We start from the raw sequence: 27,087 nt of genomic DNA on the forward strand, positions 1-27,087 counted from the left end.
CCTCCTGGGTTTAAGTGATTCTCCTGCCTCCACCTGACATTTTTTAAATAATATAAAAACAAGTTTATCACTAAAATTAAGAAATTCAGGAAGGTTATATTAGTGTATACAAACTGACAGTAAGCATTCAAAGCTGTTAAATATAGAAGTCAGTATAATTATTGTGTCTATGAAACCCTATTAAGAACAGTTAATAAAATTAATTAAATGGAATCTTTAAGACTATATTAATAAAGACCATAAAAGAGCAAGACTGTTAATGATTAAATTTCTCATGTTATAAGAAGAAAACAAAAGATACGATTCTTGGATTTGATAAAAAGACAATTTTTTTTTTTGAGGCGGAGTTTCGCTCTTGTTACCCAGGCTGGAGTGCAATGGCATGATCTCAGCTCACCGCAACCTCCACCTCCTGGGTTCAGGCAATTCTCCTGCCTCAGCCTCCCAAGTAGCTGGGATTACAGGCATGTGCCACCATGCCCAGCTAATTTTTTGTATTTTTAGTAAAGACAGGGTTTCACTATGTTGACCAGGATGGTCTCGATCCCTTGACCTTGTGATCCACCTGCCTTGGCCTCCCAAAGTGCTGGGATTACAGGCGTGCGCCACTGCACCCGGCCAAAAGACAAAATTTAGATTAGAAAATGTTTTCAGTGAAGGTAAAAATATCCACTTATGTAAATAAAAACAATATCACCTTTCAAATCAATTGAGAAGGAAACAAGCAAATAAAGCAAGATATTACTCATAAGACTTCAAAGACCAAAATCTAAATAGAAACAAAACCTCAGAAAACCTAAAATAAGATAACCAATGTAAGGCATACACATATCAACTATTTCAGTAAATGGAATTGTTTTAAATCCTTTTATTAACTGACAAATCATCTCCAGTGCTACTTAAAAGCCTTTTACCATGCTGCTTATCATGTTAGAACACTACTGTATTTTCTTCATAGCACTTACCACTATTAGAATTATTTTGTTTATTGCACAATTTCCCACACTAGAATATAAACTCCACAAGAAAGGACCATGGCTGTCTTGCTCACTTCTATATATTGCTAAGAGCACAAAAGAAAGTGTTGTTTCAGGGAGTGACTAGATGAATGAAAATCACAGAGCAAGATTTTTTTAAAAAGCAAAAAAAAACAAGCAGAAGTTACAATAAAATGTCATATAAAAGTGATAGCAAAATGCTTTTAAAATCCATAAGGATATTTTTGCTGTGTGATTAAAGATAAAATTTGTGACTTTAAGTCACAAATCTTATACCAAATAACCAGATCAAGATAACACACAAAACAACAAAAAGCAGACTACAGAGAGAAAATCAAAGAATTACAATGATGATGAGTGACTAACATACTTCTAATAGTCTTTGCTAGATTAGGTGAATAAAACATAATAGGATCAATGATACAGTTTGGCTCTGTGTTTCCACCCAAATCTCACCTTGAATTGTAAACCCCACCTGTGGAGGGAGGTGATTAGATCACTGGGGCAGTCTCCCCTATGCAGTTCTTGTGATAGTGACTGAGTTCTCAGGAGATCTGATTTTTTAAGTGTGTGGCTTCCTTTGCTCTGTCTCTCTCTTCTGCTTCACAGTAGGAAGATGTGCCTTGTTTTCCCTTTGCCTTCTGCCATGATTGTAAGTTTCCTGAGGCCTCCCCAGCCATGTGACACTGTGAGTCAAACCTCTTTTCCATATAACTTACCCAGTCTCAGGTGGCTCTTTATGGAAGTGTGAGAATGAACTAATACAGAAAATTGGCACTAGGAGCAGGTACTGCTATAAAGGATACCTGAAAATGTGGATCTAACTTTGGTACTGGGTAATGGGCTGAGGCTGGAACAGTTTGGAAGGCTCAGAAGAAGAGAGAAAGATGGGGGAATGTTTGGAACTTCCTAGAGACTTGTTGCATGATTGTGACCAAAATGCTGACAGTGATATGGACAATGAAGTGTTAAGGCAGTCTCAGATGGAGAGGAGGAATGTATTGGGAACTGTAGCAATGGTCACTCTTGCTATGCTTTAACAAAGAGACTGGCGGCATTTTGTCCTTCCCCTAGAGATCTGTGGAACTTTGAACTTGAGAGAGATGATTTAGGGTATCTGACGGAAGAAATTTCTAAGCAGCAAAGTATTCAAGAGGTGACTTGGCTTTCGTTAAAAACATATAGTCATATGCATTCACAAAGAGACAGTCTGAAATGGGAACTTATTTTATAAGGGAAGCAGAGCATAAAAGTTTGGAAAATGTACAGCCTGACTATGTGGTAGAAAAGAAAAAAACAATTTTCTGGGGAGGAATTCAAGCCTGCTGCAGAAATTTGCTTAAGTAACAAGGAGCTGAATGTTAACAGCCAAGAAAACGGGGAATATATCTCCAGGGCATGTTAGAGATCCCTGTATCAGTCCCTCCCATCACAGGCTCCGAGGACTTGGGGAGTGTTGGAGGGGGGACGTTGAAGGCGAAATGGTTTCATGGGCTAGGCCTGGGCCCATTGTTCTGTGGAGCCTTGGAAAATGGCATCTTGCATCCCAGCCACTCCAGCTCCAGCTGTGGCTAAAAGGGCCAAGGTACAGCTCAGGTGATGGCCTCAGAGGGTGCCAGCCTCAAACTCTGGCATCTTCCATATGGTGTTGGGCCTGTGAGTGCACAGAAAGCAAGAGTTTGGGATCCTCTGCCTAGATTTCAGAGGATGTACGGAAACTCCTGGATGTCCACTGCAGGGGTGGAGCCCTTATGGAGAACCTCTAGTAGCTCAGTGTGGAGGGAAACTGGGGGGTTGGAACCCCCAAAGGGTTCCCACTGGGGCACTGCCTAGTGGAGCTGTAAGTGTAAAACTTCAGGAAAAGGGCAACCAAAATTATATGCACAGGGCATCTACCAATAAATTAAAGATTCTTCAATGTACAAATGAAAGTTAAGAAAAATTTTATTCTAATAATTGGTAATATCTCCCTGAATTACAAGCTTATTGTCTGCTATGGAATAACTGTGTATCTCTTCCTCCACCCTACACACCCACCCATACCTTCAAGTCATATGTTGAAGCCCTAACTGCCAATGTGATGGTATTTGGAGATCAGATATTTGGGGAGATAATTAGGGTAAGAGAAAGCATAAGGGTAGGGCCCTCATGATGGGATTAGTGGCTTTATAGGAAGAAGAGAGACAGAGTGTGTTGTTTCTCTGTCTGTGAAGACACAGCAAGAAGGTGGCCATCTGCAAGCCATGACGGGGTTCTTCATCAGGAACTGAATTGGCCATAATCTTAATCTTAGACTTACCAGCCTCCAAAACCATGAGAAAAACAAATGTCTGTTGTTTAAGCCACCAGTCTATAGTATTTTGTTATAGGAGCCTGAGCAGACTAAGACACTGTCCGATGACATTCTGTATTGCAATCTAAAAATATAAAAAGCCTGGGAAATAGGATAAGAAATTTATGGATGGCAGAACTATATCAGATTATCTAGAAATGTAAGGGATAGGCCAGATGTGGTGGCTCATGCCTGTAATCCCAGCACTTTGGGAGGTCCAGGTGGGTGGATCACCTCAGGTCAAGAGTTCAAGACCAGCCTGACCAACATGGTAAAACCTCATCTCTATTAAAAAAATACAAAAATTAGCTGGGCATGGTGGTGGGCGCCTGTAATCCCAGCTACCTGGGAGACTGGGGCAGGAGAATCACTTGAACCCAGGAGGTGGAGACTGAAGTGAACTGAGATTGCACCACTGTACTCCTGCATTCCAGCCTGGAAAACAGAGCAAGACTCCATCCAAAAAAAAACAACAAAAAAAGAAATGTTAGGAATACTTGAGTAGATCACCACATTATTGAGGCTGATGACATGACAGATTACCCATGGAATCTCCTTGGAAACCAGTGCTTGACAGAGTAAGATGGGAAGCAGACTTTTGTAGGATTAGATAGGAGAATACTGCTCTTGTCTGGGTTCTTCAAGTGTTTCAAATAAAACCTGAAAAAGTAGGCACCATGTTCTGGCTATTCCATGATTAAAGACATTTTAAGCACATACACAGAACTGTGTTTTTGTATATTTAGCATATATGTGTAGTTTTTCTAATTGGTTTTGCACAGTATAAAGGTTAATAGGCTCCAATATGTATATTTCCTATCCTATCATCTTTGCCTATTTGTGTAAATGTGCCACAGTATGGTAATTACCAAGACTTAATTCTCTCAAGTCTGCTTCCTTCCTGACAACCCTATTTTGATTGAAGGTACTTACCTCTTTCTTCCCAGTCATCTTAACCCAGGTCCATCCTGTCCTTCATCTCTGTGTCAGGATAGTTGCCAATATCAAGAAATACTAACAACACAGTATGCCCCATGTGTGTAGTAACTCGCTTTTTCACTCCCAATACCAACAGTCCAGAGATGACTCTGGTCTTAATTTCCACGACATTTCTGAGTGTACCTGTTCTCCTGCAGTCTGTTCCACTTCAGTTCATCTGGTATGCTGAGGCCTGCCCAATTTCACAGCACAGCTCTAGTCTATCACTCTCCAACAAAACCATGTGGTGACTCCGCAGTGACAGCTGAATTAAATATAAAGTTTTCTGCCAAACTTTCAGGGCCCTCCACACTGTAGCCCCAAGCTGCCTTTCCGGTCTCATCTCCTATCCCTTCCTTTACAAGATAACTGCAACTCTAGCAAAATAAATCACTCTTTTCTGAACTTTGTTTTGGTAGGTCCAATCCTTTGCTCACACAAACACCCCCCCTCATTTCCATCAAACTTCCCCTCTTATCTATGAAAGGACCTATCCATTAGGTCCTATCTCAAACACAAGTACTAAGGGGCTTCTGATGTATCCAATCAATGTGATCACTGCCTCTACTGAATCTCACCTGCACTCTGTAGAGTACTTACTATAGTCTGCAGACAGAAGCACCTTTTTTATGTCAACAGTTTGTTCTAAACTCCTAGAAGGTAACAACTGTACTTTGCACATCTCTGAGTCCCCTTTGGTGGTAGCAAGGTACATTATTGCAAAGTAGAGTTCAATGATCATCATTGAAGAGAACCGTTAAAGAGTAGATGTCTTAAAAGAGGCTGTTACTAAACTTACCATTAAAAGCCAAAAACTTTCCCCTTTCACTTAGGAGATCAATGGAGACAAATGGCTGTAACACTGTGTTCCTGGTCTAATTTTTCTTTATACTCTTCTGTATAAATAAAAGTTACACTGTGGTGATTAAAAGCCCCCTGTAAAAATGGTCTCACCAGGCCAAATCTGGGAAGACAGGATCAGTCCTTTTTAGTAAGGAGGATATGAGATGACATGTTTGAATTGGAGACAGAAAGGAAATGGGATTTTCAAGGGAGAAAAATTACAAAAGAAAAACCTGTTTCACAAAATGCAATCTATGGAATATCTTTCAGCTGAATATCAAGATTAAGAAAAATCAATAAAACCTTTGGCACCAGAACCATGTTAGAGGCCTTTTAGACTCAATGGCAAAATACAAAGCTATGGTATGAAGAACATAAAATCTGTCTCAAATAATTGCAAAAGCAATTCTTCAATATTCAGGAGCCTCCATGGCCCCAAAATATGCTTAGCACAAATTGCTTATTACACAGATAGACACAGTCAACATTCAAAGGGCCAGCGTTTTCAAAAGAACTTTTACCAAGGCTGCAATTAGTTGTTCAGGCAAAAACTGCATACACATCTAATTGCACACACAATTGGCTAATTGTATCTTCAAAATAAAGGGTAAAGGGTTAATTGTATCCACATCTGGCCACAAAGAAAAAAATTGTCCTTTGAAAATATGACAGTACATTTAGAAGAAAATTTGCATTGAACAACCATTCCTATTACTAATAATAATTATAATAATACCATGCTTACAAATTAATACCTTTCTTCGTGATCCTGAAAACACTTTACAAACATTAATTAACCTTACACTACTCCCATGAGGTATGAAAGGCGATTATCCCGACAGTGTCAATGAAGAAATACAGCAAAGTTAGGTAATTGTCAAAAATCCACAAAAGGAATCCGAGCTCCCAGTCCAGGCTCTCAACACTGACTGAAGTCACCAGGGAGGTTCAGTGGGGAGCTTCACCCACATAAGCAACAAAAAAGAGCCTAAAAACAACATGAAACTACGTAATCCAATTTCAGAAAAGTAAAATGTGGCCTGTGATTTAGAGACCATTTTGACTTATTTCATTGAAAGGTACCCAGAGAGACAGGCTCAAGAATAGAGCTAACAAACAGGACTTCTTTGTTCCTTAGTTTGATTTTATCATCAAATGTATCAGATAATTTTTAAGAGTACAGAGAATTGATATGATGCACCACCAATGAATCATACTTTCAAAAATATATAACAAGAATAAATTTCTGTAAGAGATAGATACTTAGAATGTCCTGGCTACAGCAACTATAAGGTGAGGACATGCTAAACACAGGGATATGAGTAAGAAACTAAAACTCAGTAAAACTAACATCACCTTAACTGTAACTCTTGAAGATTTACAACAAGTTACTGGTCAGGAGAATCCAATTAATACTAGCCAAGAATATCTAACTTCATACAAATAATTTTCCTTACAAATGCATAAGTACATCATTAGTGTTTGGTATAATATTCTTAAAGAATCAGAGAAATATAAGAATTTATCTTTATGAACAAAACACACATTTTAAGGACTGTTTTTTTTTATAATTAAAAAATATTCTTGCAGCCACATGAGGAACTGTTTGGGTGATTTGCTTATTCATCAAACTAATGACAATATTTTATATGCAGATACTTATGAAGATATATAGATATAAACAGGCTTCAATTCAATTCACTTCATTTATCCAGTGAAGACACAGTACTAAAATATACAAGATGAGCAAGATAAGGTTCCTGCTTTCATAGAACTTACAGTCTGTTTATTTACAATGTCTCAAACCCCTGCTGTATCTCTTCTTACAAAGGTTCTGAGGCAATACCTTATATTAGAATAAAGAAAACATTGAAATAGAAAGTCAGGGACAAGGAAAACAAACCAAAACATGCTGAAGACAAGAATCAGTATGCCCGGTTTCCACACTTCAAAGTTGGCTCACAGTTACTGGGCACCCAGGGCAAAAAAGAAAAACATACATGTTAAAAGAAAGAAAGAAAGAAAAGAAAAAAGGAAAAGAAGATATAAAAGAGGGATACTAGAACATATAATTTTTTTAAATAATAGAGGTTAAAAAAATCAACATAGTATAAAAGTGCTTCAAGCAGAGAATGAACTTCTGATGGGAGAACCTGGTAAGGCTCCAGGGAAAGCAGTCACATTCTAGGCTGGACAGGAAGCACAGGGCTGACCTCTATAGCAGCTGCTACAGAAAAGGTATTCCACACTCACTGTGTAGCAATTAGACAGAAAGCTGGATGATTACAATGTGTATTTAGGAAATGGCAAGTTGATTCCAGCACAACGTACAAGGTAGACCACAGTCCTAGCTGGAGCTTGGCCAGACCTGCAGGCCCACTTGCAAATGCCTGTTAAGGAACAAATAACATGGTAGATTGTTGAGGGTGAAGTAGGAAAAATAATACAACTTTTCTTTTTTAAAGTAGAAAACTTTGTAAAGAATATTCCAGAAAGCCAAAAGTCAGAAGGAAGAAAATTTGTCAGAAGACTCTAGTAAATCAGACGAGGGAAGATAAGAGCCTAATCTCTAGTCCTGGCACAGGAGAGGCAAAGGAGAGGACAAGTAAGAGACTCTCTGACAGCTCCTAGTGAACATAATTAAAGGTGAGAAAAGAGATGAGTCATACATGACTTGAGGGTGCCTTGCTTCTTAATCCGATGTGATCAAGGAGATCCAGAAGGCTGATACTATATACTTTTTCTAATGTTTTACTAAGTCGGGTGACAACAAAATTAACATATACCTTTGTGTCTTAACATTTTTCATCAATGAACAGTATACAAAATTTTTTAAATGTTTGAGAATTGCATTTAAAATTATGTCAGAATATGAAATGCATGTTTCTTTAAAATAAAAATAAAATGTGCTATTTCAGCCAGATCCATCATATGAGACCTAAAGCACTGTGGTTATATATAGTTCTAGCTCAGGTTTCAGCACATTTCTTTTTTTGTCCATCTATATTTACAAACAGGAAAATGGGCTTCAATTTTTTATCTGGGAATTTAAATGGCTTGCACTAAGTGTCACATTATTTACCTTCCACATTACCAGGGATAACACAAAACTATGATGGAAGTAGATGCTTGAAAATTACATGCTGAATGAATAATTTCAAAAATTAAAGTCAAGCAGAAATCACCTGTTCCCCAAACTTGTAGAGAGTTATTGCTCTTAGCACTGGACTATCTGTTCAATGCAGGCGTGCAAGTGATTGCTGACACTCATTCAGTAACAATATAAGATGTTCATCAGGAAAGATCTGTTTTCTAAATAATTTATCCTAATCATCAACTTTTGTTGTTATGAAAAATTGCTAGACACCCTATACAAGGCCTGGTCCTTATTAATGCCAGTGCTAAGAATTGCTAGAAAATGAACATTGGCAATAAAATGTTTGGGAGATATTGCAACACAGTTATAACATTTAGTTAGACAGTGACATGACTAATATATGATCAATATTATATAATTAGACATTTTATCCCTGATAATAGTGTTCCATCTTTGCATTTTGAGGAAAAACAACTGATGTTTATCTACCTTAATTTAAAGATAACATTATTGTCAGTGACCTCCTAACCACATACAAAACAGTTCAGACTTTAAAATCTGACATTTAACGCCCTAGGTAACCCAGGCCAATCGATTTTCTTGTCATAATTCCCTCTCATCTGTTCAGTAATTCCTAAGTAGCAGGGAGAGTACCGCTGACTGTACAAGCATTGAGAAGGAGGAGGAGCACTGGGAAACTGAAGTTCAGGAGAGCTTCAAAGGCAAAAAGGAGAAGGAAAAATGAAAGGCAAGGTTGTGTGCAAGACAGGTCAGGAGCTATCCGCTTTCTTTTTCTGGATCAAAGCCTTTAGTGGCAGGCCTTTATCCCCTGCACAGACTAGCATGTGTGTGTACACACAGAAGTCAGCAGGGATGGGGTCCCTACAGATTGATCTAGCTGCAGGAAGCCCAGGACTAAGGGCTCTGAGAAGCATGAGTCAGAGCTGTATTCCCCAATTCTGATTCAGTGACTCGGCAGTTAAGTGTTTGGATAGAATCCAACAGATCAGAATTTGAGTTTGAGCCACAGATTAGGTATGTGACATGGGTAAGTCAGACTTTTGCCTTTCTGGGCATTGGTTTTCTCAACTTCTCAAATAGGGAGAACTATATGATATATGTGCATGCACTGTACTCCGCACAGTCTCTAACCACAGTAGGTCAACAAATAATACCTATTATTATTATTATTACTGAATGCTGGATCTCATTCATCAATTTTAACCAACCAGCAACTATCAAAGATCCAAAAACACTGGCCAGGTTGTAAATTCAAACGAATTATGTGAAAATATTTTGAAACTGATGAAAGGTTTCATAAGTATTTTTGCAAACAAGATGGTAGTGGTGAATGGCAAAGAATCTCTTTCATCCCACAACATTATCCGATAACCTGACATGTTCAAAAGAAGTTTTAAGACTTTGAAAATGGCCTTGCAATGGCTTCTTGAATAATTGTTTGCCTAACAAAAGTCATCTATGACATTTTGGTTAAAAACTGATTCCATGAACAACTTATAAGAAGAGGGGTTAAACATATTTACATACTTCCAACTTCATTTGTGAATTGGAGATTTTGCTGCCGGTAGTAATTTTCATTAAAAGGTAGAATTGTCTTGTTGGAGGCAGAACTTCATCTTAAACCACATGCCTTTGAGCCAAAAATACTGATCACAAAATGTTCCATTTTGCCCACTGAAGAATTTAATTTGTTTACTATTAAGTAATGAACTAAAAGTTATATTTTACTTTTAGTTCATGAACTTCTAGTTCATTATGCATTTAAAAATTTTAGTATCACTGTATTTTCTCAAAAGTTACCTTTACTTGGCAAGTAAAATTAGCTTTACATGTATGATACTGGCATAAAATTTCCTCTTCAAATATACGTATTAAAACATGAGTCAATTTTAAAACTGTGGATAAATATTTTAAAATACTAAAACTATTTTTAAAAATATATCAGAGATATAGTAATATGAATATCCTAAAATAATAGGTGGCACAAGTTGAATACAGGGGCCCTCTGCTATTCTCGTTTGCCTGCCAAATCTATTAATCTACCTTTTTCAGATCATCCTTGGCCACTGCAGCCACAGCAATTACTCTTTGTATCTGGAATTTTTCCTGGAGAATTCAGTCTATCCTATGTGATTTCATTTTTACTACATGATTAACATAAAATCATATGCTATAATATTCCATTATTTAAATTTTCATGTATAGTGTGTGTGTGTGTGTGTGTGTGTGTGTGTGTGTGTGTGTGTATCCTGGACTGTGAGACTGATAAAACACTTCAGGGGAAAAAGAATCCATTTCCTTTGGCCCTGAGCACAGCACTATGCAAATGGGGCACACCATAAATATTTTCTGAATAGTCTTATAATTCCTTATCATGCATTAAAGTAATTGCATCTTAAAGAATGTTATCTAAATATTAATGAACATAAACTAAATTTTAGTTTTAATTATTTTGAATTGAATGATCCCATAAAGACGAAGATAATAGTTTACCCTAATTTGAGTTGTTATAAGATTAGTAGTTGTGTATTGGTGAACATTTCTTCTTCTTTAATTACAGATAAGTATGATGATGGGGTGGCAATGTGCCTAGCTAATAACATTTCTGAGCCTTCCTTGCTGATATTTAGTCAATGAGATGTAAATGAAAGCTATTGTATGGGGCTTTCAGAAAATTACTTAAAGCAGGCTGGGTTTTACCCTAGTCCCCTCCTGCTATGGTTGAAGATGCAGTGGCCATCTTGCAATCTAGAGGCAACCTGATATATGGAAGCCACACATCTAATAAACAGCATGGGTAGACTAGCTATCCAGGTGAAATATCAAGAGCCAATTTTCTGTTCACCAAATGATGTGAAAGAAATGACACACGTTGGTAAGTAAGCGGCTAACACACAGGCCCAGTTTAACAGGATGGAATTTACCTAAAGTTTTATTAAGTGGACTGTTGTTCCACTCAAGCACTCAGACATTTCTCAAGTGCTTGTTATTTGTGACTCAGTACTAGATACTAGAGAATCGAAATGATGATGATAGTGTCCTATTGTCAAAAATTAAAGATTGTACAACAGAAAGAGAAAAAGTTGAGAAAACTGATAGTATCATGGAGCCACCATATCAGCCCTCAGTTGCCTAACTTGAGACATTTTTAGATGAAGAAAAACAAACCCCTGTTTTGTTAAGGCCACCAGTCCAGGAATCCCCATTACTTGCAGTCAAATGCAATTTCTGGTTCATCCATGTACATACAATCAGCCCTCTGTATCCTCAGGTTCAACATCCATGGAGTCAACCAACCACTGATAAAAAGTATTAGAAAAAAACCAGTACGACAATAAAGTATACTTTAAAAACAATATAACAACTACTAATATAGTATTTACATGATATCAACTTTCACAAGTAAATCTAGTAATGACTTAAAGTATACGAAAATATATGTGTAGGTTATATGGATATACTGTGCCCATTTTATACCTGAGACTTGAGCATCCTCAGATTTCAGTATCTGCAGAGCTCATGGAACCAATCCCCTATATACTAAAGGACAATTATATGCTTTATAGGCACTACCTAGGGAATCCTATTTGAGTGGTGATTAAAAAGTCCTCAGCTTTTCACAAACACCTTTTTCCTTGGTACTATAAAACATATTCATTATAAAATATATCATGCTGCCAGGAACAATGGCTCACACCTGTAATCCCAGCACTTTGGGAGACTGAGGCAGGTGGACCACCTGAGGTTAGGAGTTCAAGACCAAGCTGGCCAACCTGGTAAAATTCCATCTCAACTAAAAATACAAAAATTAGCTGGGTGTGGTGGTGGGTGACTATAATCCCAGCTTGGGAGGCTGAGGCAGGAGAATCACTTGAACCTGGGATGCAGAGGTTGCAGTAAGCCAAGATCACATCATTGCACTCCAGCTGGACAATAGAGCGAGACTCTGTCTCAAAAAGAAAAAAAGATCATGCCAATATTATTCATTATTTGGAAAAAAGGTGAAATGGTTTGTCTCTGTTCCCACACAAACCTCATCTTCAATTCCCACTTGTGGGAGGGGGTAGGTCTTTCCTATGCTGTTCTCATGATAGTGAATAAGTCTCATGAGAGCTGATGGTTTTAAAAGTGGAAATTTCCCTGCACAAGCTCTCTCTCTTTGCCTACTGCCATCCATGTAAGACGTGACTTGCTCCTCCTTGCCTTCTATCATGATTGTGAGGCTTCCCCAATCATGTGGAATTGTAAGTCCTCAAACCTCTTTCTTTTGTAAATTGCCCAGTCTCAGGTATGTCTTTACCAGCAGCATTAAAATGGACTAATACATATGGATTTAAAGTTTCTGTAAAACTGTAAAGGCTATCTGAGAGGAATTATACTTTAACCTAGCAATATAACTGAATATCTCATTGTGAATTGACTTATTAATTAACTTCAGTGATGGGTAGGCCGTGAGAGGATGGAATACAACATATTAATAGATAAGTTTTCCTGTAGGAAGATTACACTCCCCCCACACCTCCCACCCCACTCTATTCCCATCCCTAAGAAATTGACAAGCAGCCTTAGGGGTCAAGGATACAAAAACTGAAAGGAGAGATACAGACCTGAAGAGAAAGCGTGCCAAATGCAAACTTACATCTCTGTTACATAATGCCCCTCTATATGGGTCTACTTTATTATTGCACACACACACACACACACACACACACACACACACACACACACTCCAGTTAACTAATAAACAGCATAGGTAGACTAGCTATCCAAGTGAAAAATCAAAAGCCACTTTTCTATTCACCAATTGATGTGAAAGCAATGACAAATGGTGGTAAGTGAGTGGCTAACACACAGGACCAGTTTGTTTTTGTTTATTTATTTATTTTTTTGAGACAGAGTCTTGCTCTGTCTCCCAGGCTGGAGTGCAGTGGCCTGATCTCGGCTCACTGCAACCTCTGCCTCCGGGTTCAAGCAATTCTCCTGCCTCAGCCTCCCAGACTCCTGAGCTGCCAGGACAACAGGCGCATGCCACCACGCCCAGCTAATTTTTTGTATTTTTAGTAGAGACAAGGTTTCACCATATTGGCCAGTCTGATCTTGAACTCCTGATCTTGTGATCCACCTGCCTTGGCCTCTCAAAGTGTTGGGATTACAGTCATTAGCCACAGACCCAGCAAAGGACAAGTTTAACAGGATGAAATGTACCTAAAATTTTACCAAGTGGACACTTGATCCACTCAGGCACTCAAACGTTTTTTCAAGTGCTTGTTATTTGTGAGACTTAGTACTAGATACTAGAGATTAGAAATGATGAGGATAGTGTCCTATCTTCAAAAATCTTCCAAACTTCTACTGGTGATTGTCATGTAAATAAACCATGACAAAACATAGTGAAATACGTGATAATCCAAGTGTGTACAATAGCTGAAGTAGCATAGCAGAATTCATTCTAAAGATAATGAAGAGTGGCCAGAGAAAGCCTCAGACAGGGAATGATACCTAAACAGGATTTTCCAGGATGATTGGATTTTGCTACAAGATAAAAGAGGATATGCATTCCAGTCAGAGGGAACAATAAACAAAACCTGAAGATATGAATGTGTGAGGCATGACAAATATCTGTTATTGCTAGAGCATTGAGCATTGAGGAAGAAGTAAAAGAAGGGGGAATTAATTAGAATGCAGATCAGGGAGGGTGCTGGATGCCATGCTAATCAGCTTGGACTTTATCTGTTAAGTAGTTACTAAAGGTGAGCCAGGGTTAGGACTTGGAAGATTTGGAATGGAGTAAGGCTGGAGGAAGGAATATAACCTGGGAAGCCTTAGTAATAATCCAGATGACAAAGGATTAGGTCACATAGGTTACAAGTGGTTCCTCTCTGGTTCTCTGGAGCAGAGGGCAAGGTAGTGGGTGGGGTAGGAAAAGGAAAGGAAAGTTAAAGATCATTCAGCTGCTGGTAGTGTTTGTTTTTTGGATTAGTCACTTTTTACCCACTGGCCCTCAACATTGTTTACAAGGCACCCAGGAAATGTACGTTCTTTATGAATTCACTCTTTCCAAGTTTCTTTTGTCTGTGATTTTACCGCTAGGGATTTAATACTAAATGAACCAAAAATAAAGAGAGGCGAGAAGAAGTGGAAGCTTTTTGCTGTAGGTGTCTTCTTAGCTTTAAGAATCAATATTATTACTTCATAAGAAAGAATTTTTCACCTAAAGGGAATGAAGAGGGGATCCATTAGATATACTGAAATCTGTCTTTAAATCATCTTTAATACCATCTTTAGATATATCGTTGTGAAAATTATCTAGGAATATATACATTAATAATTTTTTTAAATAAAAAAGAAAGCATTTTCTTCTTTTCTAAAAATAAAAAGTAGGCAAGATGTGAATAGAGTCTGCCCAATTCCTATCTCCCAAAAAAAGATGTGGACAAATGAGAAAGCATACCTGAGACACTATGGGCTTCAAAAAAATTGGGCAAACAGAGTGTAGGAGGGCTAAACATCACATTTGCCAGACTTGGGAGTTGAGTTAGTAAGAGAGCTGAGTTACAGCGGGGGTTGCCAGATCAAATATAGATAACTTTTTTGGTCTAAACATAACCCAAATATTGTACAGGACAAACATACTAAAAAATTGTTTGTTGTTTATCTCAAACACAAATGTAACTGGGCATCCAGTAATTTTATTTGCTAAATCTGGCAATCCTAGTTATGGTGATATCTTAAGGGAAAAAAAAGTTAGCTGAATTAATGACTGACTTTCCTTTTTTGGTGTGGCATTTTGCCTTCCTATGTGCAATAAGGCGTGTTACTACGTATTAGGTGATTATGAAGCACAATAATAGAAAAGTGTGAGTTTAAATGACTAATAAGTTATAAAAGGTTTCCCAACAATATTGGGATCTCATCTTTTAAATACTGTGTTCTGTTTAAAACATCAAGGGAGGAGCACTCCTAATTAATAAAAGAGAATATTAACACCTGAAAGAATAAATAATATTCATTGACAAGTTGTTAGCGCTACAACGTCACAGACAAGTATTGAAATGCATACAGACCATAAGAATATAGAGGCACAAAAACTTTTCTAAAGACATGTCACCTAAAAAATAATTTATTGTTAACAAAGCATACTTTCATTATAAATGACAGTGAAGACAATCAAAAAAAGTTTTTCATGTTCACAGAGGTCTTACTAATTCAATTGATTGCTAGAAAAAAAACTGCTTCAGGGGCATCTTTGGAATCCAAGCAAGGTAGAAAGCCCAACTGTTCAAATCTAGGAATTTTTCTGCATTTACACTAAAGCATTATGTCTATTTCTTACGCACTTTAAGCTTACTTTTATTACTTCTAGAACCCCTTCCTCATTAAGGCATAGATATAAACTGAGAGCTGCTTCAAGGGCAGATACCAAGTAGTTTGTGTGCTGGTGGGATATAGACCTCCACCTTGCATGCTTATCAGCTGAAGAAAAAGAGCCCTTATTCATCAAATTTAAAAAGCACTCTCTCATTTCATGCTAATTGTATGATCCTTTACATGACATACAAAAGACTGCCCAAGATGAAAGGCATGAAAAAGAAAACTACCAGGCTCAGGTTGTTGTTTATTTTTGGAACAAGATTAACTTATTACTTTTCAGAGAAAGTAGATGACTAATTCAAATATTACACTTATTTTCAGAGATTGACCTTACAGATTTCATTATTATCAGCATTTATTTACTCAACTGCCTTTCTCTTCCTCATATAATGTGACTTCATTGTACTATTCTCAGTGCTTCCAAACACTTTAAGTTGATGTCAAACAATACAGACATTAAAAATTTAAATAAAGTACACAGAGATTATTACCCAAGTTTTTCACAGGAAAAATAGCTAAACCCCTCTGGAAAAGAGAGGCTTATTATTAATAAATGCTTGCTTCTCAGTTCCTACAAAATGTAGGTTCTGCTTTGGCTGATATCATACAAAACACATCAAAAACTCATTTTTCTTTACTTGGTTAATAAGCAATAACAATGTAATATTTACAGTAATATGTAGTAACATAAACAGTGATCGAATATTACTCAAGGGTTATAAATAAGATGATAAACCATGATAATTTATGGGATATAGTAAAATATGAATTGGGTCTCTGAAAACCAATTTAGATTTATGTTACCATAAACATCAATTGAACACTTACAACCACGTAAAAGCCACCAGGGGAAGAGGCAGAAAACAGAGAAACAGTAGATACAGTTCACTTATTTGGCTGCACGACCACAAAGCAGTACTTACGCCTTCCATAACTATCAATTGCTCTTAGTCAACTGAATCAAGACTGGCAATTTCAAAGAACAGCTGCTTCAACCTGGAGCCCTTAAAGAGACCAAGGTATAATTGGGCTTCTCAGATTTCCAAAGAATTGACTGTTCAAGAGGTTAAAACTTGAATCATGTAAGTTTTTAATATTTAATATTTACTGTATATATTAAGAAGTTTTAAGTATATTAGACTGGCATTGTCCAATAAATCAGTGAGGCAAAACACATATAATTTTAAATTTTTTGATAGCCATATTAGGAAAGTTAAGAGAAACAGGTGACATTAATTTTAATGCTCTTTTTAAAATCCAATATATCAAAAACTTTACCATGGCAACATGTAACTAATTTAAAATATTCAGATATTTTACAATCTTTTTTTTCATACCAAGTCTTTGAATCCCAGCATGTATTTTACATCTGAATTCAGACTAGTCACATTTCATGTGCTCAATAGCCTCAAGTAGCAAATGGTGACTGCATTAGGCAGTGTGGTTAAAATTTCACCAACTGAGGGGTAGGGGGAAAGCACTATTTTAATTACTACTTAATGTTTTCCTTAGAGTCAGATCTCAAGCCACTAGTGAGGTTACTTGTTCTTTTGTGATCATGAACACCGTAAGCTACAAAATACCAAAAAGCTATACCACTAAAAACAGGGATTGCATCCTAAAAAAGTCATGCTTAATTTTCATTAATAACAAGTACTTACATATTAAACTACTGTTTTTCCTGGTTACTTTTCAGATTCTGCAACAAATTTCGGGAGTTTCAGTTTTTCTCTGATGATCTAATTATCAGCAAAATCACCCGACATTCAGTGAAATATTTATATCTTTACTATTTGCTAAGTATTTGAATAAAATAATATTTCAAAGTAATAAACTATGCATTTCCTAAATCCAAACTGGCTTATGACTAATTGGTAGGAATTGTAGATTTTCCTCCTGAAAAGAGTTTGAAAAAATCAAGAAAAGAATAACTAAAAGCAAATGAGTACTAAAATACACTAAATTCCAGGCTAACAAGCTCTTTGGCCCTTACGAAACTACAAAAGGCAGCTTAAAGGCTTGCATGCTAAACTGAGACCTGACAGGCCATTTTGAGGAGCTGAAGCATAGATGATCATTAGTAAAACATAAGTGACTGAGAGGTGCCAGTATTCAATCCTCAAATCTGAATATTCAAAATATAAAAGACATAATATTTTTAAATAAATCAATGTTACTTCATTTTTTCTTTCTCATTTATTGTTAGAAAATTTTAATTCCAAGCTTGAATTTTGAATTGGCTGATACTGCCAGGCAATATAAGTAGAAATCAAAAAGTCGGTGGAATTACAGATGCTATAATCAATACCTAAAAAGATCTTGAGATATAAGCTAAGTATTCATCTTAATCCTTATAATGTGATTAGGTCATTCAGTTTAATATGTCAGAAAATAAAGCATTCTCATGTTACTATGCTTTAGTCCCTAATTCATCTAAAATTTAATCAATAATTCTCATAATATATCTTCCCCAGATCTCATATTTTCCTGTATCACCATCTTTCTGCATTAGTAACTCCTTAACACTTAACTGAATTGAGGAAAGCAGTGGTTAACTGATTCATTTGGTTAACTAATGTTTAGCCCTGTGCTGCCCTAAAATTCTCCTGAGTGAAAATTACCTCTAAAAGACATTGTTATAGCCTTCAATCCCACAGTTCAGTCATGGTCAATTGTTTTCCTTGATATTGATATGATGAGTTTTAGAAGTATAACACAATTTTTTTAACCACAAATCTTTGTCAGAGTAATAACCCATAAATTTTCAGATATGGTGAACAGAGTTTAACAGAGCCTTATCCAAAATAGGTGTGTAAGGAATATTTGGTGAAAAAAATGGGATGGTCTGCTATTTCAACAATGTACTTGGATGAGAAGCTACAGAATGACATTAATAATTTATTAACCAAGTGGAACAGCTTTTAGTTAGGTAATGGAACAAATGCAAATGCAAAGTTAACCATAAGATATTTTTGTGAAAAAATAACCTTATATCAGAACGTGAACCAGCTTTTCTTTCAGAGGAAAACTAAAACTATTTTTGTCGAAAGCACAAAACACTGGTTTTGGTTCTCAATGTCAACAGGCATGGAAAAAACAAACAAGGAATATACATGTGGATTTATCCAACTAAAAATGTCCCTCCTCTTTCAGATCTGATTCAGTGGCCCTTTTGCATAAGTGTGATTTCTGCAGGCTCCCAGCATATTTGTATGGGGTACCTAAAGAGACCCTGCAGAAATCACACTTATGCAGCTCTCAAGAATCTTATATTCTTCTATTAATTACCTATAACTTATCAGACATAGCATAATATAAACAACTGCTGAATGTTATTTGATACACCAAAAATTGGGGCTTAAAATTCTGAGAAGTAGTAATATATTCATGGCTTGAAGAAAATCTTCAGATGCTTGTCATTTACTTATTTTGCCAATTTCCTAATTTTTGTGCAAGAAGGTCCTGTACTATAGGGGTAAAAAATATACATAAAAAGATCCTTAGGAATCACTGCTTAAAAATAAGAGGAAAGAGCTGGGCATGGTGGCTCACGCCTGTTATCTCAGCACTTTGGGAGGCAGAGGTGGTTGGATCACCTGGGGTCAGGAGTTTGAGACCAGCGTGGCCAGCATGGTAAAACCCCATCTCTACTAAAAACAGAAAAATTAACTGGTTGTGGTGGCATGTGCCTGTAATCCCAACTACTCAGGAGGCTGAGGTGGGGGCTGCAGTGAGCAGAGATTATGCCACTGCACTCCAGTCTGGGCAACAGAGTAAGACTGTCTGAAAGAAAAAAGAAAAAAAAAAAAAAAGAGGAAAAAACCTAGGCAACATGGCAAACCCCATCTCTATATAAAAATACAAAAATTAGTGTGTTTTCTTTATCCAGCCTTTCAATGATGGGCATGGAGGTTGATTCCATGTCTTTGCTATTGTGAATAGTGCTGCAATGAACATGTGTGCATGTGTCTTTATAATAGAATGATTTCTATCTTTGGGTATATACAGTAATGGGATTGCTGGGTCAAATGGTATTTCTGTCTTTAGGTCTTTGAGGAATCACCACTGTGTTCCTCAAAATAATGTACAATCCCACCAACCGTACATAAGCATTCTCTTTCCTCCCTAATCTTCCCAGTATCTGTTATTTTTTGACTTTTTATTAATAGCCATCCTGACTGATGTGAAATGGTATCTCATTGTGGTTTTGATTTGCATTTCAGTAGTGATCAGTGATGCTAAGCTTTTTTTTTTTCTTTTTTTTGAGAAGGAGTTTCGCTCTTGTTACCCAGGCTGGAGTGCAATGGTACGATCTCGGCTCACTGCAACCTCCGCCTCCTGGGTTCAGGCAATTCTCCTGCCTCAGCCTCCCGAGTAGCTGGGATTACAGGCATGCGCCACCGTGCCCAGCTAATTTTTTGTATTTTTAGTAGAGATGGGGTTTCACCATGTTGACCAGGATGGTCTCGATCTCTTGACCTCGTGATTCACCCGCCTCGGCCTCCCAAAGTGCTGGGATTACAGGTGTGAGCCACCGCGCCCGGCCTGCTAAGCTTTTTTTCATATGACTGTTTGACACATGTAGGTCTTCCTTTGCAGAACTGTCTGTTCATGTGGTACACATACACCAAGGAATACTACATAGCCATAAAAAAAAACAAGACTATGTCCTTTACAGGGACATGGATGAAGCTGGAGGCCTTTACCCTTAGCAAACTAACACAGGAACAGAAAACAAAATACCACATGTTCTCACTTACAAGTGGGCGCTAAAATGATGAGAACACATAGACAAATAAAGGGGAACAACTGGGTCCTATCAGAGGGTGGAAGGTAGGAGAAGAAAGAGGAGCAGGAAAAATAACTAAATACTACTAGGCTTAATACCTGGATGATGAAATAATCTGTACAGCAAATCCCCATGACACGTGTTTACCTATGTAACAAACAGGTACATCCTGCACATGTACCTCTGAACTTGAAAGGTTAAAAAAAAAATTAGCTGAGCCTGGTATTGCATGCCTGTAGTCCCAGTGACTTAGGAGGCTGAGGCAGGAAGATCACTTGAGCCCAGGAGGTGCAGGTTGCAGTGAGCTGACATCATGCCACTGTACTCCAGACAGAGTGACGGGGTGAGACCTTGTCTCAAAAAAAGGGGGTGGAAGGAACATTCTGAAACATCTAATAAGTACCACTGGACATATGTCTTTAGTCAGGAATGGATACAAAAACAGTTGAGATACAGGAAAAAAAAAATCCAAAACACAACTAAGTTTTGAGGAAAATCATCATACATAACAAATACAAAATCATTGTGGCAGGTAAAATTGGATAAGAGAGGCAAGAGTCACTTTAGGATTTGAGAATTAGAATCATGATTCAGCTGGTATAATGGAAATTATTAAATATAACCTGAAAAACCAACAAACTGTTAAGAACCTGGTGAGAATAGTTTACTTCGGAGAGATAAAGCAATGTTTCAAATATACTCCCATTACTCTAGCACTGAAAGGTATGGAAGTTATTTAAAGTTACAGCTTTTCATGGCTAAGGGCAATACTTAGACAACAAGTTATTCCTTTGTCTAATCTAACTGTTCCTGCACATATCAAACATTAAATGTTTATTGAGTGGCTGATGCATGCCATGCACAGTGCTAGGCACAGGGAACCATGACGAGTCAGCCCGAGTCCCCACTTCATGTAGTTCCTGATCATAACACAAGGAGCTAGAATGCATGTACAAGGTGTTAAGGACTGGAGGGGAGACAAAAATGGCACTGAAGATGAAAGACATTTGAGTAGGGGTTTGAAAGATGAACAGGAATTTGCTCAGTGAACACAAGAGGTATGGGATAAAGTTCTTCAGAGAAGTGACAGAAATTGCACATACAAACTCCAAGAGAAAGGAATATACTCAAGATATGGTAAGAAATTCTGTGTGGTGACATGGAACCGACGTAAATGTTCACACAGGGGCAAAACCAGATCATGAAGGACCATGCACGTCGGATAGAAGTTACTGGGCTTTATCCTGCAGGTAGCTGAAGAGCCTCTGATGCCATCAAGTAAGGCAACTACATGGTAAGATTTCTGGGTGAATGGACTGAATGAAGGTAGGACTGGACAATAAGGGCTATTACAGAAACTCTTTGTAATAATCCATGTGAAAGATAAGGCCAGAACCATGGTAGTTGCAGTGGGAACATAGAGGAAAGGACAATTATCTGTAGCCAGAAGAGGCAGAAACAAAGTGACTTGGTGATCAGTTGGGTTGAGAATGAAAGGGGAAGAAGTCAAGGATAATTCCCAGGCTTCTGACTTGAAAAGACACACCTCCATGCGAACTCATTCTAACAGCTTTCCTTTCAGACTTTGGCTCACTCAGATGGGTCACTGCTGCTTTGTCACATTCCCTTGATCCCAGAGAATGTCCTTGAATGCTATGGACACTGGTGGCAGAAATCCCAAGACAGTCATTCCCACCTCTGAGTGGCAGAGATGAGAGAGAGGCACCACTTCTTCCTCTCGCAGCCTCATCTCTACAGCCTTCAGCAACCAACAGCAGCAATCTTTTACAGAACACTCAGTTCAGTTCTACATACAAATCACTGAAGTCAATAGATAGTTATTATGGACCTCATAGAAGGCACTATGGAAGAGAGAAGCAAAGTGAAACAGCAGGTTTCTTCAGCATTATTTATAAAGTGGAGACAGGAAAACAACATGATGTAAAGCATAGGTTTTGTGGTTAGTCAGGCGCAAGTCTGAATTTCGGTTCTATTAATGTTACTGTTTTTTTTTGTGTGTGTGACCTTAGGAAATGGGTATTGTTGAGCCTTGGTTTCCTCCTCTATAAGATATATTGATAATAATGCCTACCTCATCTATAAAAATTAATGAGTTAATATCTGTAAAGGTCCTACCAGCATTGTACCTAGTTTATTCAGTATTTTTTTTTAAAGTAATTGTCCTTCTTTACTTCTTGCCCACTATGGCTACCTGCCCCCAAATAGAATCCAGTCTCCACTAATGAATGTTTCTCTCTATTTGTCAGTATTACATATTGTCACCAAATTCTTATAGGAATCCTGCAAATAAGTGATAAAAGCCAAGATCTGAGGTATAAGTCTGTCTGACACAGTTCACATTCTTACAGCTATCCACACTACAGCAAGGATTATGAAGATTTGCTACTATGAGGAACCATTACTCCCAAGACAATCTTTCTCTCTAAGTTAGAGAGAAAGACACTTTTCCTACGTCCTCTATACTGATATCCAAAATCCAGCTGGTAAACCATCTAAAAAGCATATCTGAAGATTGAAAAAAAAGAAGAGTATATACAAAAGGGAGACCATGAAGTGGCTGATGTGACAAGCAGTGAGAATTGCAGATGCCTGGGTATACCCTGCCTGAAAGCAGCTTGGCAAGGCTAGAGAGGAGGCTCCTTTCACCTGCATCTTCAAATCAATAAGGACCGTGAAAAAAATCACATTACACTGGAAATCAGTGTGTAGCTGACTGCCAGATTCCACCTGAGGCATGGGAGAGACAGGTTAAGTAAGGTACCCAATGTCACAAACATTCTCGCAGCAAAACCTCTATGTATAATTTTCTCTCTTATGACTTTTGAAAGAGGAGCAAAAGATTAAAATTAGAGGCTATGTCTACCAGTTACAACCTATTAAAATAAAAAGCACACTCTAAATATATTTAATATAAGTATTACACAAATATACTTACATATAAGAATATATTTTTACCCCTTCCTCTGCAAAATGAATCCGAGGCAACTAACAAGACTCACAATAAATTTGTAGGGACATGGATGAACCTGGAGACCATCATTCTCAGCAAAGTGACACAAGAACAGAAAATGAAATACTGCGTGCTCTCACTCATAGGCGGGTGTTGAACAATGAGAACACATGGACACAGGGAGGGGAGTACTACACACTGGGGTCTGTTGGGGGGAATACGGGAGGAATAGCAGGGGGTGGGGAGTAGGAGAGAGATAGCATGGGGAGAAATGCCAGATATAAGTGAAGGGGAGGAAGGCAGCAAATCACACTGCCATGTGTGTACCTATGCAACAATCTTGTATGTTCTTCACATGTACCCCAAAACCTAAAATGCAATTTAAAAAAAGATCACCATAGTTATATTTGAAAAAAATAATTCTGAAAATTATAAAACAAACATTGAGTAAAAGATTATTGCTTAGTATTTTAAAAAAATTATGTCAAGGAAAAATACAGAACAGGAGCATCAGGTAAGAGGAAAATAAAGTATATAGATGCATATCTCATAAGATCCTAAATTGCTACTAAAACTGAACTTTAAATTTAGGTCTGAGCTTCTTCCTAGCCAATGAAAAATGGGGGGAAAAAAAGGTACAAAATTTACAATGGCCATGAGAAAAAGAGACTATTACCACCTCAGGAAAGACAAAATATTTTGTTAGTATAAAAGCAATCAAAAATTAGAATACCTAAGTGGGACTTCACATGGGAAACTACGTAATGTAGTAGTCAATGTCTTAGCAACACCTCCATGATAAATATCACAGTTATTCCACACAAAGTTTCTTATGGAGTTATTCAATCAAAACAAACAATAATACAAGGAGGGCAATCCGTGCAGGACTAAGGTTATGAGGTAGAAATACACAGCTCTCCGATGGGTTGGTTTGAGTTAGTCATAAATGCCAGATCATTTTGATGAACAAATAAAAAGCATGTTCTTCAACTATTTTCCAAGAGAAACCCTTAAAGTCGGGTTATACAACCATTTACTGGCATTTCAGCTAAAAAGTATTGAGCAAGTTTTCATATGGTTTTCATTCATGTAAATGGTACTTCAGTCCACTATCACTGCACTCTTATGTAGAGCATATAACAAACTTTTCTCCCTCTGTAAGTGGCATAAAAAGGCAGAAAAAAAATTGGGTTGCTGTCAATTATAGCTTTTAGCTTTTATATTAGGAAGTTCAAATATAGGAGGCTTTCTATTACCTAACTGGTATCTGAGAAAATTTATAAACTCACACCTATAACAGTTTCTAAACTAATTTAAAATGTGATGTGTGAAAGGTACTTTCCTAAGAGGATAATATCCCCAAAGTGGTTATCACACACCCTCGTACAGATGAAAATTAATCTCAATTCTTGAATAGGGTAGAAAGAATACAGACATTCATTAAAAATGAAGAAACCTGGCACATAGTAAGGAATGGGGCTGGCTAGGCCTGGAAAGAAATATAAAATCTATGTAAATTTAACTAAGCTTAACTAAAGTACATATATTTTTTGTATGAATTCATGCTGGTGCACTCTCGTAGGCATGTTCACAAAAAGAATCCTCAGTAGGTACAAGGTGGAATATTCAGATAATGTCAATTAGACCAAGTACATACCTGAATGTTACTTTTCCACTGCCTGAAGATTCAGATGAAATTTATCCTTCAAACAGGAATCTCTAGTTGTGGGAAGATATCATAAATATGGCTGCATTTTAATGTAAACTCTCTATGTAGTCTCAGTAAGTTACAACGGTAACATAAACCAAAGGAGGACAAAATAAGGACCATTTGCTACTAATTAAAAACCAGAAAATTTGAAAAAAAAAAAACAACAACAACAAAAACCCCGATGGCTGTGGGAAATAGGGAACAGTTGTTCTCCCAACATGGACCTCTCACCCTGCTGACTTTGTGGGTTTTAAAGCTATAAAAGTGGAAATGGAAACAATGACAACAAGGTGACTACCAACGTATAAACAGAATGTTACACATGGTTTTAAAGAAATAATATCTGAGTTGAAGACAGATAACTAGATTTGGCAAACAAAAAGCTAGAATTTCCATTTTTGTTCTTCCTACTAAATATATATAATTAACACATGTGTAGCTCCATGAACTACAGTAACAAGGTTCCAATTCTTTGATTCTAACTGCAATCAATTGTGATCGATCAACAGAGATGGTGGAAATGTAGTTACATAACTTTAATACATTAAGATTGCTAAAGTTAAATAAATATTGTGGTCATTTTAAGCTACCTAACTTCATCAAGCAGAGCTACAAAAGCAGCAGGTTATCAGGTTTCTGGCAGGGAATAATTGGTGCTGAGCAACAGACTGTGTACATGAGCAGAAACATTGCATAAAACTCATATTACTGGCTTACCCACACCATATGTGCAGTTTGGATAGAAACAGGGTTGTTCTCATACACCTCACATGGTTTGGCCTCACTGGCTAGGGTGAATTAACATTACGTTTCAGTGTGCTAGTTAACCCCAATGTAAGCCAAAAGAAAGCACCATAATTATGAACTTTCAATTATACTTTTTCCAGCAAAAGTGAAGTTAGGATACAGATGTAGTGGTAACAAAAATGTACAAATTCGAAGTTATGAAAAAGACCTTCACAAACTTTGATAAGCAAGCTGTAAGTAAATTTATCTTGGCAGTGTTTTGGGTAAACAATCTATGCTAATCTTACTGTAAAATAAATCAAGTATCTATAGACTAAAAGAAATAATAATGTTGAGTATTTTTAATTGTTTTCTACCAGTGACCAAATTTATCATTTTCCAAGACAGATACTGTTAGCAAGAGCAAGAATCTTTGAAGTAGTTTTTGCAGTCTGACAATTTACCTGCAAGGATCATTAAATTTTCCCCACCCAACGGGCCATAAAGCTTTATTAATCAATGCTAAAATCTCTTCATTATGCAGCAGATTCTCATATCCCTTTCTTCTCTATTAAAGTATTATTTTAAAGGTTGGCGTTTTGTGGCAAAAGCCCATTCACTTTCCAAAGAGGTAAATAGCCATGACTTCTAGGCAGGGAAGAGCTCAGACACTGCATCTAATTCACTGACTTCATGGACTACGAATTGAAGTTGAAGAAATCTTAGCAACATATCCTAAATCACATATTTACTGAACAAAGGAGTCCAACAAAAATCCACTTTCTATTTTGTTATATGACCCAGCAATTAAGACGAAAATAAAGGTTGGAGAAATGCATTCTACAGAATCTTCTTACCAAAAGTTATGCTGCTAAGGAGACAAACACAGCAAAGAATTAAATTTACCTGTTTAAATGACACAGTGCAATAATCTAACTATGCTTCACATCCCAAAGAAATCAGAAATTAGAAAGGGTTATATATTAGGAAGAACAAAAAATGAACACAAATCCTGATAATTCTTTGATAAAATCATGTTCTCATCAACTAATTATTATATAGCTAGAAATTCATATCTTTAAAATAGGAGTATCAGCATCATAGATAAAAAGAAAGAAGTGAGATGTTTAGACAAATGTATGTCCAAGCCAGTAACCCATACATTTTTGGGGGGTGAATATATGCCTTTATAAGTAATTCAATGACACTGACAGGTTGATTAATGAGAAAAGTTTGGGCCATGTAATTTC

General features: G+C 37.1%; 1 protein-coding gene across 7 annotated transcripts in view; it reads right to left on the reverse strand.

The window, feature by feature from the left end:
- UMAD1 (UBAP1-MVB12-associated (UMA) domain containing 1) overlaps nt 1-27,087 on the reverse strand; it is a 272,067-nt gene that overhangs the window by 59,520 nt on the left and 185,460 nt on the right. The gene's annotated exons all lie outside the window — the stretch shown is intronic.

The sequence above is a fragment of the Callithrix jacchus genome, chromosome 11 (genome assembly GCF_049354715.1).
Source record: "Callithrix jacchus isolate 240 chromosome 11, calJac240_pri, whole genome shotgun sequence".
Lineage (NCBI taxonomy): Eukaryota > Metazoa > Chordata > Mammalia > Primates > Cebidae > Callithrix > Callithrix jacchus.